The sequence below is a fragment of the Myotis brandtii genome, unplaced genomic scaffold (genome assembly GCF_000412655.1).
Source record: "Myotis brandtii unplaced genomic scaffold, ASM41265v1 scaffold45, whole genome shotgun sequence".
NCBI classification, from domain to species: Eukaryota; Metazoa; Chordata; class Mammalia; order Chiroptera; family Vespertilionidae; genus Myotis; species Myotis brandtii.
Window position 1 is genome coordinate 5,450,936 of NW_005367209.1, and position 18,760 is coordinate 5,469,695.

Sequence of the window (18,760 nt, forward strand, 5' to 3'; positions counted from 1 at the left end):
CAGGCATGCGCCCTGACCAGGAATCGAGCCATGACCTCCTGGTTCATAAGTTGATGCTCAACCACTGTGCCATGTCGGCTGGGTAGTTTTTTTTTAAAAATTGGCTACAATCAATCTGTTTGTATATGAAGTAAGAATTATTTCATCCTCTACATTTATTCCATCACCATTTATTCAGTGTCACACTTTTCTTACTAACTTAAAATAGCACCTTAATCATGTGCTAAATCTTTAGATCTGTCATGGGACTTATTGTTTTATTTCATTTATCTGCCTATTCCTTTGCTATGACTTTGCAATTTTTGTCATTATAATCACTTTATAGTGGGCTTTAGTAACTATCTGACAGTGCCTATGCTCAATTCCCCTCTTCCCCCCAGTATTTTTCAGTTTAAGGTTTCAAAATAATGGGTAATTTCATTAAATGTTTAAGTTCTTTTGGGGAGACTTATCATCTTTATAATAAATTATTTGGTCACAAGCAAATCTTTTGATTTACTAGTATGCAGGTTTTTTTTTTTTAATCCTCACCTGAGGATATGCTTTTATTGATTTTAGAGAGAGAGGAAGGGAGAGGGGGAAAGAGAGAGAAACATAGATGTGAGAGAGAAACATTGATAGTTGCCTCCCGTATGTATCCTGATTTGGCCCCAACTGGGGATTGAACCTGCAACCTAGGTTATGTGTCCTGATCAGGAATCGAACCCGCAACCCTTCAGTGCATGGGACAATGCTGTAACCAACAATGTTCCAATCAACTGAGCCACACCAACCCAGAGCTATGCAGGTCTTTTATGTCTCTCATTTTTCTAGATTTCTTTCCCTAATATATGGTATACAGGTTACTTGTTTATTGCTCTTTATTTAAATTTAGAGTGAGATGATTTCCCTTTGGTCCTCCCTTCCTGCCACATACACTATTTCCTAACTGTATTATTCAGAGTAGTTGTGCTAGCAAAATCTGTGTCCTCATAAAATAAAAATTTATTTCTTGCTCACATTTTTCTAGGTGGTTCCTCCCCACTAAGTGATGAGTTGGGAAACTAGGCTCCTTCCATCTTAGAGCACAACTGACTGTGGCCTCTAAGTTTGCCATGGAATTTTGTGCATGGAAGATGTTTTTATGGGCCAAGCTTACAAGTAGTGCTATTTGCCCCAGTCTGTTGGCCCCATCCAAGGGAAATGGAGTTATTTTGTGTGCCCATGAGGAAAATGAAATAGCACTGTCTGCTATGCCACCTAACTAAGCTCTGTTTCTGTTTTTCAGTTGATTCTCTTGAGTTTCTTAGTAATCATAATAGCTGCAAATAATCACTTTTTTTCTTATACAGTGGGGCCTTGACTTACGAGTGTCCCCACTAACGAGTTTTTTGAGATACCAGCTGTCTCTCGGCCGATTTTTTGCATTGAGTTGATAGAGTAATTTGAGTTAACGAGCTCCTTAACAAGCTCGGTCTCGGAATGAATTAAACTCGTAAGTCAAGGCCCCACTGTACAGTTCTTATAATTTCAGAGTACTTACAGAAAAGGTTTAAATGTGACAGTCAATTTTTTTGGAATACCATATTGTATATAATCTTTAATGATATTGAAGAATACCCTATTTTTAATATCCTTTTCACTAAATTACAGTATCATACATGGTGTTTTTTGAATGAACAAACCTTGTCACCTTGATATTGACCCTGACATTTTGTATACCACAGAAATTTTTGATAGTGTCTGTCCCTGTTATTGTGGTAATTTTCCAAGTAAGTTTAGTTTTCCTGCTGATTTTAGGGTGACCTCACATTTCTTGCCAGGAAGAATTATATGAGTTATATCTTTCCTTTGGGTTCATCCCAAGGGCTTCTATTTTCTAGCCACGCTGTCATCTTTTGTGACCGGGATTCTGACCCACAGTCTTTTGAAAGTGTTCTTTCCTTCAGAAGTTTTGTGGGTAATTTTTTCTCTTCCTTTATTTTTTTTTATCTCTGTGAAGATAAACTGAACATGCTAGCAATACCGATTTTGCCCTTTCTGTCCAAGTTCTCCTTTTTACACCTGCTTCCTGACACCCAGTGTGAGCTCGGGCCCTGCATGTCCCCATTTTGAATGGTTGCTGCAGAGTGAGGGGTTTGCCCCCTCATCTCCTGAGTTCCCAGTTGGATCTGCTCTAGATGATACCAGCAGGGGCCCTGAGTGTGGGGGAGCAGGAAGTTCTTTTCCTCTGGGAGTCACATGGGGTAGGGAATTTTATTACTTCAATTAACAACAACTACCACCACCACCACCACCACCACCACCACCACCACCACCATCACAAACCCCACAAACCCCACAAAAAAACCACAAACAGACATGGGGTTCAAGTTACTTTTTCTGGTGTTTAGTTCAGTGCCTAGGGCAGGGGTGGGCAACCCCTGGCACGCGTGCCAAACATGGCACGCCAGTAACTTTTGCTGGCACGCGAAACCCTCTCTTATAATCTTCCATTTACAATTTTTTTCTTAATATCGACTTTTTTATTTTTCAGATAAATTCAGTGTAGGTGCATCTTAGATAAATAAATAATTTTACATAACAAGTTATCTTAAAGACCATAGACATGGATTGACAAGAGAGGGGAAGAGCAATTTCTATGCCTCTGCCTTAACTCTCCCTGCCTTCCTAGATCCAACCAGTGTTTTGGTTTCATCCACATACGCTTGTGAATCTTTGTTCTCAGTGATGAATTTTGTTAAGTCTCGTAATAGGAGTAGCCTGACGGATGAAAGTAGTAGCTCGTGCATATCTCTGAAGGTCACGAAATATAAACCTGATGTAAAATCTCTGTCATCAGTGATGCAGCAGCAAAAGTCCCACTGATAATATCAAACGGAGTCATAAAGTTTTCTGTCGGACTATCAGTGTACATGTATACATTAAAAAATAAATGTATTTTTCATCATCATATACTGTGTTTTTGTCACTCGAATGAATTTTATTATTTCTTCAAGGTTCTTCACATACATACACCTTAAGAGATATCAAGTAGGCATAACATGTTCTCAAAAAATTAGGGTTGGCACGCAGAAGAATTTTGAGTCAGAGATTTTGCTGGTTTTGGCACGCACTCACAAAAAGGTTGCCCACCCTGGCCTAGGGTAATGCTCCAAAGTAGCTTCAACTCTTTTTCAATTTCTGTTTTCAACTCTGAGCTCTTGTGCTTACCGTTTTGTTTCCTGAATAGGTGCTGGCAAAGTCCTAAAATGTACTTCCCAGGCTTGTTTTTTAAATATATTTTTATTGATTTCAGAGGGGAAGGGAGAGGTAGAGAGAAACATCAATAATGAGAATCATTGATCTGCTGCCCCCTGCACGCCCCCTACTGGGGATTGAGCCCACAACCTGAGCATGTGCCCTGACTGGGAATTGAACCAAGACTTGGTCCTAGGTCGGCGCTCAATCACTGACCCACACCGGCAGATGGGCTCGTGACACAGAATAACATTGAAAAGAACATAGCTTTATTGAAACGCTGTAGTTGTTTTTAGTATATTCGCTGAGTTCTATAATCATCACACTATCTAATTTCAGAACGTTTTTATTGCCCCCAAAAGAAACCCCGTACCTAATAGCAGTCATTCCTCATTTTTCCCTCCCCTCTGTCTCTGGCAATCACAACTCTATGCTATTTCTATGGATTTGCATTATCTGGACATTTTATATAAATAGAATCAGTATCTGTGGTCTTTTTTTGACTGGCTTTTTACTTAGCATAATGTGCTTATTATGATTTATCCATGTTGTAATATGTAACAGTACTACATTTTGAACTTGAAGATTTTTCACATCATGATCCCAATAAATGGGAACTTTAAGTGGGATGGCCTGGAAGTTGGGTGCTGTTACTCTAAACCAGCGGCTCTCAACCTGTGGGTCACGACCCCTTTGGCGGTCGAACGACCCTTTCACAGGGGTCGCGTAAGACCATCCTGCATATCAGATATTTACATTATGATTCATAACAGTAGCAACATTACAGCTATGAAGTAGCAACGAAAATAATTTTATGGTTGGGTCACAACATGAGGAACTGTATTTAAAGGGCCAGAAGGTTGAGAACCACTGCAACAGTCAGAAAGGGAGGCGAGGTGTCATTTACAAGCTTTCCACTCAAGTGGATACTTTTGGTGTTTAGAGCTTTTCCTTTTGGGCATATATATGATGTCCTTTCTGGGTTGATAGAGCTCTTGTGCCTTAATTCCTTATCTATGTGTTCCAGTAGAACTAAAAAATAAAATTTGCATCAAACTCAGAGAATAGCCTTTAGTGACTCTTTCTAATTATGTCTTTTAGGCTTTTTTTCAAAAAGAAAAAAAAGAAGGGCTTTCCTTTGTGTTCCAGGTTTCTAAAATACTTGTCCTAACTAGATATTAGGGCTTAATAGTCTGAGGTGGATGGGAAACTTAATTCCTGTAGCACACCACAGGGAGTAGGCACTAACACCCTCCTTGCATTTCCTGGCAGTATTGTTCTCTCCATAGTTCCGATGTGTTGGTTAGAACGTCATCCCGTGCACCAAAGGGTTGAGGGTCCGATTCCTAGTTAGGGCACATAATCTGGTTGCGTGTTCTATCCCTGGTTGGGGTGGGTGCAGGGGGTCAGCCGATGGGTTGCTGGTTTTCTCTCACATCTATGTTTCTCTGTCTCTCCCTTTGCCTACCTCTCTATCTAATTTAAATAAAAAAACCCTTGTCCTCTGGTGAAGATAAAAAAAGAAATGAGTTGGGTCTGGATTCTGGTTCTCCAGCTACCTCCAACTGAGTGGAGCCTCTGCTCCCTGTCTCTATCCCCCACTGCCCTCTGAGGGTGGAACTTCCGGATTTCTAAACCCTTCGTGTTTTTTCTCCCACCCACCTTTCTTGAACCCTGTTCTCAGGCAGGGTGCTGGGTCAGACACTGGGGTACAGTCTGGGAGAAGTTGCCTCCCTGGAGCTTTGGCGTGTCCATCTCCAGGTCTTCCCTGGTTCTGAGTTCCAAGTTCTGACATCCAGTCACTTTAACCTGGTTGTCATCTGATCGTGAGCACTCCTAGACATTTTGGAAAGGTTTTAGGAAGTTTTGGGTTGAGCATACATAAAATAAACTTCTCATCTTAGTTGCACTCAACAGTGTTTGCTCACATGCTAAGAAACAGTTTATTAAGGGGAACATGGAACCGTTATGTTAGCAGGGTTTAACTTGACTACCACGGATAATTGTCATTGGGTTGCATGTTTAACTTGGCCATTTCGCCAGGAATATAAATCAGGTATTACTCCTAGATCTTTAGGTAATTAAGAAGATTGGTGCAGCCCCACTTTTCTTGAATTAAATATTTCCTCTAGCCCTGGCCGGTTTGGCTCAGTGGATAGAGCGTCTGCCTGTGGACTCAAGGATCCCAGGTTCGATTCTGGTCAAGGGCATGTACCTTGGTTGCGGGCATATCCCCAGTGGGGAGTGTGCAGGAGGCGGCTGATCAATGTTTCTCTCTCATTGATGTTTCTAACTCTCTATCCCTCTCCCTTCCTCTCTGTAAAAAATCAATAAAATATATTTAAAAAAAAAAAAAAAAAAAAAATTTCCCGCTTAAAAAAAAAAAATGTTTCCTCTATGTGCCCCCAATGGGGATCGAACCCGCAACCCAGGTATGTACCCTGATTGGGATTTGAGCACACAATACTTTTGGTGTATGGGATGATGCTCCACTAACTGAACCACCTGGCTGGGGCATTGTTACTCTTAATATTAGGTGTCTCGCTTGCCTGGCTTGCCAGATAAGTGTAGTTTTTATATAACTGGAGATGTTCTTTTTTTCCCCACTTCGTAACAAATTATGACCTTCTCCATGTCACTAGATAGTATACTATAGAATGGCTTTATAGAATTTTATCATAAAGTATTTTACTGTTATATTTTAGCCATTTCTCACTTGTTTTACAAGTAAAGTGAATATAATTAGGCTCATCTATTTTGTTAGAGCAATGATTTTATTGAATATGCATTTTTAAAAGGATGGCCGCTCATCATTTTTAAATTATTTTGACCAAAAACATCTAGCTGAAAATGATGGCGAGTATTTCTCTGATCTTGGAACAGGGCGGGACTTTCACAGCATAAAAGTGATAGAAGAAATTGCGAAAAGATAATTAGATTTAACATCAGAGAGATGTTAGAAGTGTCTTTTATTTCAAGTGGCATAAACAGAATGGCAAAGCAGTCATTTGCTTTTTCTGGGGAAAATGTTTGCAACATGACAAGGGTTAATGTCCTTAATTTACAAGGAGCTCTAACAAATGAATAAGAAAAGGCCAAACCTGCTGGAAAATGGACAAAAGGCACACATGGTTCATAAGAGAACTTATACACAGGGATCAAAGAAGTCAAGACTGAAACCAGATACCATTCTTTTCATGCCACATTTGTAAAAGTTAAAATAATCTAGGAAAGGCAAGTGAGGTTAACAGTTTTCTTCTCTTGGGCTTTCTTTGTTAATTTGTCTGTTTTACAATTAGAAATAGGGAAGGTTTCCTGTTTTCTGTTTTTTACTGAAAAGGTTAGGGAATAACTACAGTGAATTTGAGCCTGGCACCTTTTTTGAGCATAGTTCTTCACTTTTATAATTTTCTCTATTTGTATGTTACTTGTTTAGGTTTTCAAAAAGTTTTCATTTAAAAAATTGCCCATTTCACCAACATTTTCAGGTACATTCATGTGCTCCTTTTGCAACTCCTTTAAAAAGTACAAACTAAAATAAGAAAAAAAAGACAAAAAAGAATTAAAAGTACAAGCTAAATGTAAAAGCATGCTGAGTACATAGCATTTTTATTGGCCCTTGTTTTCAGATGTTCTTTGTGATATTCAGGTATCATTTTAATTTTTATTGAAAAGGTTTTTTGTTTTTAAAATCAGGCGTTGGAGTTTTGTTAGCTTTTTTTGGAATCTACTGAATTGATATAATGAGTTAGCTGCTCAGAGTTCCTGGGCTGTGAGTGATATTGGCTCTGGGGTTAAATTCTTCCCGCTTCAGAAGTGTTAATGTTACCCTTTTTAAGGAAATGATAAAGACAAAGACTAGAATTCTATATTTTTCTAAAAATTTTTTAATTCTAAAATTCACCTGAATTTTTTAGTGACTATTTTTCTCTCTATGAAATAAAAATTTGCGAATCACCACAGATAGCATTTTGAAAATCCCAATGAACGAACAGCAGAAGCACTGTGAACAGTTTTTGTAAGTTCCCAGTGGCCTTTCTGGGGGAAAGTCAGGCATCTTTGTGCTCCAAGTGAGGTTCCTCTGACCTGCTCATGGGGCCATGCGGCCTGGCCTTTGACCTCAGCCCCGTAGCCCTGTGCTCGAGGGCAGGTGTTCATGCTTCCGAGTGTGGTGGAATGTATGAAGGGTGGGGTGTTCCAGTGGTGCTGTGACGCAAGTTCAAGGATGCTCACTGATGACGCAGGCTTGTTTTTGTTGAGTGACCCTTCCTGCTTAGGTCTTTCCTCAAAAATAAATTTGCGTTTTTCCAATATTAGAACTTCTGACTTAATTCTGTGTTTTGGTCTATGGTAGTTTGGTCGGTGGAGTTTGAAAGCCAGTTCTTCCAAATACTCATCTTACCAATCAGCTTTAAGAAAATATTTTCCAAAAATACATCTTCATGGTCTGTGACTTTTACTTATCCTTTCAGAATTTTCCCATGATTTGTAGCTAAAATGACATTTGGTAGATTTGCAGCTTTGCCTTCATGGAAACTTAAAAAGAAATTAACATGGTTTTTTCAGCTCTATAAAGGATTTACAAAGGAAGCATATGCATGTTGGAAAAGAATTCTAACTGGTCAGAATTGTATAAAGCAAATTTCAGAAGTCACCAACTCTTATACCCCCTAGACTCCAAGGTGGTTTGATGTTTATCCTTTCTAACCCTTTTCTCTGTCCACAAATATGTACTATATAATTATACTTTTAATAAAAGTGGGATTATACTACACGTGTGCAACTTGTATTTTTGAAAGAACAATATATATGATTAGAGTTTATGTAATGAAAAAATAAGCTGTTCTTCCAAAGCTTTTCATTACTTTTTTTCATGTTCTTTCCATTATTCCCAATCCTCACTAATGGATGTTGCTTTTGTGCCTCCCTCTGACTCTGTAATTTTTATTTTTAAAAAAATATATATTTTATTGATTTTTTACAGAGAGGAAGGGAGAGGGATAGAGAGTTAGAAACATCCATGAGAGAGAAACATCGATCAGCTTCCTCCTGCACACCCCCTACTGGGTGTGTGCCCACAACCAAGGTACATGCCCTTGACCGGAATCGAACCTAGGGCTCTGTAATTTTTAATAGACATAGCTTAAAATAGATTGTTGGTTACCAGTAATTTATTTTGGGAAATAAGTTACTTTATTTATTTTGCCTCACATGCAAAAATATGTTTTAGAGAAAAACAGAATTTCTCCATTCATATTCTAATCACTCAAACTTACTACTAATATTTTTTGTCCCAGACAGCGAAAGGTTTATGTTTAGTGTCTGAAGTTAATTAAAAAATTAATAGGATCACTGGAGGTTCATTAAAGGCTGGGCTGCTACAAGTGTGATGCCTTTTATGTGCATATTGACTTTGGGGTCATTGGTGAATGGTGATGCTCACTCTCCCAAAACAAACAGTGGAGGTGAAAGATTCACAGCTTAAGTATTTTCTAATGAGGAATGTGTTGGTATCTGGCTAAACTATCACTACCTCATGCGATTTTCTTTTCCAGAGACCGCCGCAGGAGTCCGGCTGTTTTATTTTAATTGATTTTTGGAGAGAGGAAGGGAAGCAGGGAGAGAGAGAGAGAGAGAGAGAGAAACATTGATCTGTTACCTCCCGCACTCACCCGACCAGGTAGTCAAACCTTTTGGTGTATGGGGATGCGCCAACCAACTGAGTCACCTGGCCATGGCTCTGGGTTTTCGTAAAATTGTGAAATATATGCATAGGTGCAAGTATGTATAAATACATTAATTTAATAAACAATAAAATGAGCCTGTGTACCTAGTAATAGCCCAGCTTAAATAGAATGTGACCTGCTTTTATGGAAGCACCCTCCAATGTATTATTTAAAAGAAGGTGGTTTTTGAATAATTAAATCTTTGATTTCTCCACAAATGCAGTATCTTCAGTTCATTCTAGGGGAGGCCTTGGGGGCATTGTAGAGGTAAAATGAGAGGCAAGGGCTCACGCTGTGATGCCGCATCTCTTATAAGCTCTGAGGCCTTGACGAGGAGCCCTTACCCCGCTTGAGTTTCTTACCTATAAAGTGTGGGCCCAGTGGTTCCCAGGTTGTGGAAGAAAGTTCTTAAAAAGTTTGTTTTGTTTTTTTAAATCAAAACCCTGTTCTAGAGAATATGGAATTAAAAAATTATCAAAGAAAATGCCCTCGCCGAAACCGGTTTGGCTGAGTGGATAGAGTGTCGGCCTGCGGACTGAAAGGTCCCGGGTTCGATTCCGGTCAAGGGCATGTACCTGGGTTGCGGGCACATCCCCAGTAGGAGATGTGCAGGAGGCAGCTGATCGATGTTTCTCTCTCATCGATGTTTCTAACTCTCTATCTCTCTCCCTTCCTCTCTGTAAAAAATCAATAAAATATAAAAAAAAGAAAAAAAAAAGAAAATGCCCTGGCTGGCGTGGCTCAGTTGGTAGGAGCGCTGTCTCATCCTGTACACCGAAAGGTTGAGGGTTCAATTCCCTGTCTGGGCACATACCTAGGTTGCCAGTTTTGTCTCCGGCCCCAGCCTGGGCATGTGCAGGAGGCAACCGATCAGTATTTCTCTCTGACGTTGATGTTTCTCTCTCTCTCTCCCTTCCCAGTGCTCTAAAAATCAGTGAAAATGTTCTCAGGTGAGGCGGAGAGGAAAAAATTGTCAAGGAAGAAAGCCCAAGTGAGCACAAAATTGCTTTTTCCAGATGTTCTAAAATACCATCTTCCCAAATATTTGTGCAAATGGAGAGTTGATTTTTAAGGGACCAAAGGTGCAGTCTGTGATCCTGCCCAGGGATGGGCTGGGCCTGGGAGATACTCCTTAGAAGCGAAGAAGTAACAGCAAGTTCCTGGAGTGAGAAGTGGATGCCGTCCATGCAGTGTGCCTCCTGCTGCGTTTGCTGTTACTCTTTATTTATCATCTGTTTCTTCTCTGGCTAGGTCTTACTCTGCTCATCGGGACTCCCTGCCTGGTTTCGAGCTTGGACCTCGACAGCACAAGGAAATGGAGCTCAGTGGCGTGTAATGGAAAGCACATGGACAGGTCCACGTCCCGGCATTTAGGTGCGTCTGAAATACAATCTTTGTCGTCCTGTGTTTCATGATAGAGTCGTGCTGACAGCTTGTAGCCTTGTAGTGTTAGAGCTCATCTGCGCTTGACCTCACCCTTTGCATGTCAGCAACAGTCTAAGTGTAGTTCTGGGAATAATTGTTAGGTTAATGCTAATGATAAGGTAATGGACTTCTTTAGGCCACATTCCACGTAGATTAAACTAGAAAATAAGTAGGCACAGTCTTGCCACTTACATTAATAACAAGGTAGGAGGTAAGTCTTTTTGTTTTACATGTTTTTGAGTTTGTTTTTTTTATCAGCAAACACTTGAGTACCTACTATTGTTGGTGCTCTTGGTCAGGGTCATATGTATGAACCCTGGGTGTAAAGGCATTTAAGACCTGTTGCCTTACTCTCTCTCTCAAGCATTCTGCAGTTTAAGCAGTGAGGCTAAGCATGTATACGTTGCCAAGGAGCATTCCTTGTTTCCCCTTCTTTCCGCCTACCCTCTCCTGCTACCAAAGATTGATGGGCATTTTGGTTATTTTAATTTTTTTTTCTATTTTAAACAATTCAACAGTGAAATTTCTTGTACATATTTTGTTCATAATAAATTCCTGGCAGTAAAATTGTTGGGCATAGTGCAGAAGGTCCTTCAGTTTTTAATTTTTGTTGTTAATCCTTACTCCAGGGTATTTTTTCCATCTTTTTTTTAAAGAGTGGAAATAGAAAGAAAAAGAGAGAGAGAGAAACATTGATTGGTTGCCTTCTGCATACCCCCCAACTGGGGCTGGGTTTGAACCTGGGAGTCGAACCCAAGACTCTTCAGTCCATGGGGTGACATTCTAACCACTGAGCCGCACTGGCCAGGGCTTCAGTTTTTAAATTTTGTTAGATATTGTTGGTACTTTTCTGCTGAGAAGTTGCAAGAACTTGCACTCTTACTGATAAACATTTTTTTCACTTGGTATTGTCAAAACTAAATTTATTCAGTGTAGTGGGTGTAAAACATTGTTAATGGTATTTTTATTTATTTTAATTTACATATAATAAAATTCACTGTTTAGGTGTACAACTATAAGAGCTTTCACAAATGCTTAGAGGGGATCATTCTTTTTTAAAAATGTTTACTTTCATTTTCTAATGAAATTGTCTTTGTTATTTAAAAAAATAAGTAGAACCTAGGAACTTCCAAAAATTAAGAAGAAAATATTCTCGATGTCAACACCTAATGACACCATTGTGATTATTTTTGCATATTTCTTTTAGTTTGTGAATCCCCCCCCCCCCCCCCCCCCCCCCCCCAGGGTTCGGGCTCTGGAAGAGGGGCCGCACGCAAATGAAAGAGATAAGACAAGAAATAATAATTTGGAAATTGGGGGGTCAGGCGGGAGCCCATCCCAAGAGGAAGGACTCCGCTTGGGCTCAGGCCTTGCCATCCTCTTATTCATTCTGGGATACATCTATAGCCCTTAGGCAGGCAAGTTCCAGTAACAGACAGACTGTCTTATCAGTAAGGAATTACATGACTATCTGGTGGGGAAGCTGCTTCAGCTACCATTGTCTGGACTAACAGTGGGTGCATAGTCCTGACGTAAGCCAGAGCTCAAGGGTCACCACCATTCCGGGCTCCTTGTCCACACCTCTCTGCTAGAGAAGACAGTAGGCGGCTTCCCACATCGTTTTTTTGTTTTGTAGCCTTTTTTCCCCCTAAGCCATCATCATCAGATTGTATGTAATATTTATTAATGATTAGGGAAGTGAGGGATACCCACAAAATAAATGCTATCCCAGTTTCACTTACCACCCTTATATTTCAACTTACAAATTTTTCTCTGCTGTGTTGTTTCATAGAGCTACTTTCTCACATTCCTGGTGGTCTGTGGTGGTCACTTGTCAGACGGACGTGCCAGGACAAGCTCAGGTTTAACATATTCAGACCTTGACATTACTTGTCTTGTCAAGCCCACATCCTTACTTATTTCTGAAGGGGGCACTCTTGTTCTTTTCTTAGACACCAAGTTTTTGATTTGTTTTTGTGTTTTCTTTTTTTTTGACATCGCTCCCTCTGTTCATCCCCTTTTCTTTGTCACTTCCATCATCCCAGTTGCCAAGATTCTTGTACTTGGATTAACACACAAGCTTCTTGATCTTCCACTTTAAGATTATTCAGCGGTGGGCTCCTTCTGCTCTCTTCTTCTGCCCAGAAACCCAGGTTTCCTAAAGTTGTGTTTACATTGGACGTTTGAGAGTCTTTTGACCCTGCAAGGGGTTTTCTTCCTCCACCTCCCACAGCTGCTGGGGGTTGGCTGTGTTCATGTCCTAAAGACATGCCCTACTCCTACCTGTCTCTGGACTCCATGGTTGCCTCCCACTTGGGACTCTCCACCCTTTGAGCCTGACTTGAGGTTTCACTTCCCCAAAGTCATTTCTGACCATTTCAAGCCCTGTTGAGTTCCTTTTACTCTGAGCTCTCACGCACAGCTCAATAATGATGATGTTTCTGTAATTCATTAGTTGCCCCAGTCTGTCCAGTCAGATGGTAAATTGGCTTCACGTGTATGCCATTTCCACCTCATTGTTTCGACTATTGTGGCAGTGTAGGAAACTGGTTGAATGATTGGCTTATCCCATTTTCTTCGACACTATCAGTACAGGTTCCAGCAAATTAAGCTCTTATTAAACAGAAAAGAGAAGGCTTAGTAGGAGGTCACGGTCCGATTCCTAGTCAGGGCACATGCCTGGTTGGGGGCTTGATCCCCATCGTGGGACGTGCAGGAGGCAGTGGATCAGTGATTCTCTCTCATCAATGATGTTTCTATCTCTCTCTCTACCTCTCCCTTCCTCTCTGAAATCAATAAAAAAAAAAAAAGTATATATGTAAAGGAGAATACCAGCTCTGCCCAGTGCTTGGAGCCTGTAGACCAGGGTGCCTATTTCAGGCTCATTTTAGAAGTTGATCCCCATATGAGCGGGACTTGGATATAAACTGGATCAAAAACTTTGAGGATTGAGGAGAAATTGCTATTTTAGCAGCTGATTTCTGAGAGGCTATCTGGTAATTCTGGTGTTTTTGGTTTATGGACTGTGTGCTATTGACGTCAATGTCCCTCTTATTACTAAACATGTTATAAAAGTGCTGCGTTGTTTGTAGTAGGATCAGTAGCAACAAGAGAATTAAATATTTACAGGAAAACTTGAGTTTTCAAAACCCTATGTAAACATTGATGATTTCAGAGCTTATATAAGAAGCTAAGGAAGGAAGGGTTGTGTAATGGTTACTATGAAAGTGATTCTAAGCATATTAGAACAACTCCAGTCGGACAGTTTTTTTTTAAGATGCGTTTAAAAATCTGTGTTAGTGTTGTTGGATAAACTGTCTGAATTGTTTGCTGGCTTTCTTTTTGGTATGGGAAAATCTCATCAATAAACCTGTTCTATTCCTTCTATGATAATTCTTTTTATGTGCAGGGATTACTTTGATTTAGGTTTGCCTACAGAATCAGAGCCTGCCGTGTGGTCGTTATAAAGGCCCTCTAGATCTGAGTAGTGTTCACCCTTGGATGGACGCTGTGTTTTATTTAGATTTCTTGGTGCTGGTTTTGAGCTTCCAGAGAAGAGCTCCAACTCCGTTATGACCTTTCAGTTTGTGCTTGTGAGCATGTGGAGCTTCACTTTGGCCTTCCTCAGACCTGGCTCCCTCCCTCCTTCCCCCAGTGCTGTGATGTGAGAAATTAGGTTATGGCACCTGCTCCCCTCCGTCCGAGTGCGTGCTGCACAGCCGCTTGTGTAGAATAGTAATGTAGGGTTTGTTTTGATGTTTGGATTAAAATATATGGCCATCCCTGTGTGGTATGTGTGTTTGTGAAGTCAGAGTGTCAGAGCACGTTCTTTGGATGGAGTCTGAGCATGATTACCATGGTTGTGTACACTGAAATAGCATTTACTGTTCTCTTTTCCTGGTAGCCACTCTTTTTGGACCAGCGCTGTCCAATACAAGCATAGTGGGAGTCACTTACGTAATTTTCTTGTTCTTTTTGGTTGTTATTGGTCATTACTAAAACCATCCACCACAGGCTAGATGGCAGACCCATGTGATAGGACTGGGCAGGAAGCAGTGGTTTGTTGAGGTTGGATGTGTAATCTGCATGTGGTACCAGATGCGGCACCCGGCGATGCCGTTCACTATTGTTGCAATACTAGAGGCCCGGTACATGAATTCGTGCATGGGTGGGGTCCCTTGGCCTTGCTGGCGATTGGGGGGTGGGGCTGTGGGAGGCTGGCCGGCTGCCCTGATGGGGCTATGAGGCCGGCTGGCTGGGGGGAGTTGAGCGTCTCCCTGGTGGTCAGTGCGCATCATAGTGACAGGTCAACCAGTCGTTTGGTTGTTCGGTTGCTTAGGCTTTTATATATATAGACTAGAAGCCCGATGCATGAAATTCGTGCAAGGGCCTTGGTCCCAGCCCCTGCCGGCCCGCCCACCCGCGGCTGGGGGCCTCTGCCGCCTCTGCCTCGGCCCCTACCTGCTGTGGCTTTGTCCAGAAGGAAGGATGTCCGGAAAGACGTCTGGTCACCAGTCGTTTGGTTGTTCGGTTGCTTAGGCTTTTATATATATAGACTAGAAGCCCGATGCATGAAATTCGTGCAAGGGCCTTGGTCCCAGCCCCTGCCGGCCCGCCCACCCGCGGCTGGGGGCCTCTGCCGCCTCTGCCTCGGCCCCTACCTGCTGTGGCTTTGTCCAGAAGGAAGGATGTCCGGAAAGACGTCTGGTCTACTTAGCATATTATGCTTTTATTATTATAGACTAGAGGCCCAGTGCACAAAATTTTTGCATGGGGCGGGGGCCCCTCAGCCTGGCCTGCACCCTCTCGCAATCTGACCCCTTGAGGGATGTCCGACTGCCACTTTAGGCCCGATCCCTGAGGAATCGGGCCTAAACTGGCAGTCAGACATCCCTCTCGCAATTCAGGACCGCTGGCTCCTAACCGCTTGCCTGCCTGATCGCCCCTAACCACTCGCCTGCCTGCCTCATCGCCCCTAACCGCCTCTGCCTCGGCCCCAACCTCTGTGGCTTTGTCTGGAAGGATGTCCGGAAGGTCATTCGGCTGTCCGGTCTAATTAGCATATTACGCTTTTATTATTATAGATGGTTCATAGAAGGATAGTGTGCAGAAGTATTTCTCCTCTTATGTCTGGGCTGTTGTGCTTTTTCCAAAATAACCAGCCTTTCCACGTAGCATAGAAATTGCTCTCTGTGTCAGATGCTGCAGCAGAGGACGCAGTATCAGCTGCAGGAGAATTGCTTCTTTCTGGAACAACACTTGGATAGAAGATTCCAACAGGAGGAATTCTTTGCATAGATCTTGAATGCGTGAATGAGACATTTGTCTGTAGCTTGTCTACCTTTGCTTCCAGTAGCTGGGATTTGGCATCAATAAGTTTGGCCAAGTTATCCGTCATAACTTGTAAAGAGATCTTCCCTGCCAGTTGCTTCTGGAATATCTTTGAATCAGCGTCAAGATCACTTGCGCCATCATTACGTTCCCCACTTTTCTTCCATTTTGTTCTTGCCTCTCATTGAACAAATTCTTCTGTAGCAATTTCCTCCATTGCCACTTCCTGTCCTGGGACACCTGGGTATGATGCTTGGTCCTTTGGTCCCTGTGCCTGCTCTAGCCATAGGGCAGGAGGCTTGGTGTGTGCTGGGGCAGGTGGTGGTTCTGCATGCTGCGGGTCTGCTGGATGGGAGTTTATCTGGAGGACTGCTTGTTTGGGCTGCATTGGTTCAGACCTCCTGCGCTGCGATTGTTTATTCCACATATGTAATATCCTAGTAGCTATATTAAATAAGGTAGAAAGATGCAGCTAAAGTGAGTTTTTAGTAATATATTTTATAACCTAATATATAAAAAATTATCACTTAAAGTAATCAGTGTTAATGTAACATCCCCCCCCCATAGAAACTCTGAAGTCTGGTGTGTATTTTATACTTAACAGCCCAGGTCAATTGGTCTGACCTCATCTCAGTTGCTCAACAGTCACTTGGGGCTGGTGGCATAGCTCAAGGCCCACATTATTTTATCTACTGCTGAGTAATAGGTTTTCAGCTTGTAAGCTTTTGGATTTTTGTGTATTTCATAATGTAAGCCACTTCTATGGACTCATAGTCAAATGGTGCTTCTGTCAGCTTCCCCTTTCTCATTCTTTTCCTGTCAAATTGAGAGGTCTCCCATTGCCTGGAAACACTTCTGAACCAGTTCAACAAGTACATTGATTGATAGGCAGTATTTCTAGCTGTTAATTAATTTATTCCCTGGCTTGAGAAGAAAAAAATTCTTTTCAACATTTAAAATATACACTTGTATATATAATTATCTTTTAAAAAGTCATTTCTCTTTTACCCAGGATTCACAAATATATTTTGTAGCTTATAATAGTTGACATGTAAATGTGTAGGGTCCAACAAATATTTCTCATTTCTTTTAAAATAAAGAATGGATGATCTAGGGAAATGTGAAGAAGTACAGTATTATTGTTAGATAAAAACAGCCTTTGAAGAATCGAGGAGAATGAAAGGCTATGAGGAAATACAGGAGAATTGGGAATCCCTGAACACAGCTGGTTTGCAGAACATTAAGAGTGCCCACCGCTCTGACCACACCTTTGGTTAATGTTCCTTGTTCCTCAGGTGTCGGCAGCAGGTCCTCAGAAATAAGGAACTTAAGTCTCTAGTTACAGGGACACGCTGACCACCCTGCTGCTGCTGCTGAGGGAACACGTTGACATGGTGTGTTTCTTCAGCACTGGTGTTGAGTGCCATGTCGTTTCCTAGTTTGCATATTTATTCAGTAGTGCCCTCAGGCAGTGACTTCAGGTGTAAGTATTAAAGTGACACATAATCTCCAAGTCCAAGTGGTTGGCTCTTCCAGCCTCCAAACCTCGCCAGCCCTTCACATGGTCTTTTCCAGGGAGTTTTACCTGCAGGTCACGTCATCTCCCAGGTGACACTTGTGGGATCTTGAGCTTGGAGAGTCTCCTGTCTGCACACATCCTGTCCTTCCTAGTTCTCATTTCTTCTCCTCCAGTGGTCCTTGTTCCGTGGGCACTGCTCTTCTCTGGTTCCTCTCGCCTCCCTCGCCCTTTTCCATAGCTGGGGTCTCCACAGGGATTCATGTGACTATCGTCTTATTAGCATCTGGATTTCCTCACCCTGAACTGGCCCTGTAACTTGCCGACCTTCCTCAGTGGCACAGTCCTACTATCTAATTTTTCTGTGTTTTTTGTTTATTTGTTGGTTTTTGTTTTTTCCTCCAGTTGCACTGTGCTGGAGAGAAACCAGACATCAAGGTCACTTTCTCTATTACGCATTTACAAGTTCGGGGCTCAGCCAGACGCTTGACTTTCCCCTCCCTCTTTATGTCATTCTTTTTACTCATTCTTTCCTCAGTTTCATTTTTAGCCTCCTTCCTCTCCACCTGACTTCCACTTCTTGGTTCATTAAGAAAATAAGTCATTGGATAACCGCTCCCTCAACTTCCTGCCTCTTACCTCATCAAGTATTGAGAAATAGTAACTATCTGTACACATCTCTACCCACTTGAGTCCACAGAGGGTATGAGGCAGTCACACACATGGTCATGTGGAACTGCTATAATAGACTAAACGTTTTCCTGCCAGAGTTACAGGAGAACTGCTGATTGCTTCCTATGGCGTAGTTAGAACTTATCTCTGGGTTATGGAGATGACTTTGTGTGTGAGAATTGGTGCAACCTTTGGAGAAGGGCAGGTTAAATCACCTCCCTAGAGGACATTGCTCATTCATAGCACAGTCAAGGCTGGAATCTCCATCAGTAGCATTGCCTTAAGTATTCAGTAATAGCAAAAATACTTGAGGTAAATTTTTTGGTAGTTAAAAAAAAGTTGATAATGGATGTACACGCAACACACTCTGAAAGGTGCACGAGGACAGACATGGAGAGTTAAGTCCCTCTGTCTCATCCTGGTCCCCTCTCTGGAGGCAACCACTTTTCCCAGTTTTTGTGTGTTTCTTTTGTGTATCCTTCTAGAGATCATCTATAAGTTTGATTTTAATTGTGAAAATTCAAATATAAGAAAGTAAAAAAATAAATACTCATATACCAGATAACCAGGCCTAATAAATCCAAACATGTTGTTTTTGCTTTAGGATTAAAAAACCAAAAAAACCAAAACATTTTAGGTACCTCTTTGCTAATGTCACTTCCCTCCCTCTCACTCCTAGAGGTAACCATTTTGCCCATATTTTTACTTTTGTATTATTACATGTTTATATATCCATAAATCATGTTGGCGGCATGATTTAAAACCTTATTTTAAAAAGATCTCATGTGGTGTGTGTTCTGCAGCCTAGTTGATCATTCAGGAATATGTTTTCAAGCCACATTGACTAGAGTTCAAGTGGCTAGAGTCCTCC

The 18,760-nt window shown here is 41.5% G+C and overlaps 1 protein-coding gene and 1 pseudogene across 1 annotated transcript in view; one reads left to right on the forward strand and one right to left on the reverse strand.

Annotated features, from left to right (window-relative positions):
- LOC102243086 overlaps window positions 1-17,128 on the reverse strand; it is a 44,361-nt pseudogene extending 27,233 nt beyond the window's left edge.
- SLC23A2 (solute carrier family 23 (ascorbic acid transporter), member 2) overlaps window positions 10,176-18,760 on the forward strand; it is a 109,644-nt gene continuing 101,059 nt past the window's right edge. Inside the window, exon 1 of the mRNA XM_005874673.2 lies at window positions 10,176-10,319. The gene's annotated coding sequence lies outside the window, so the exon portion shown is untranslated. The remainder of the gene's footprint in view (window positions 10,320-18,760) is intronic.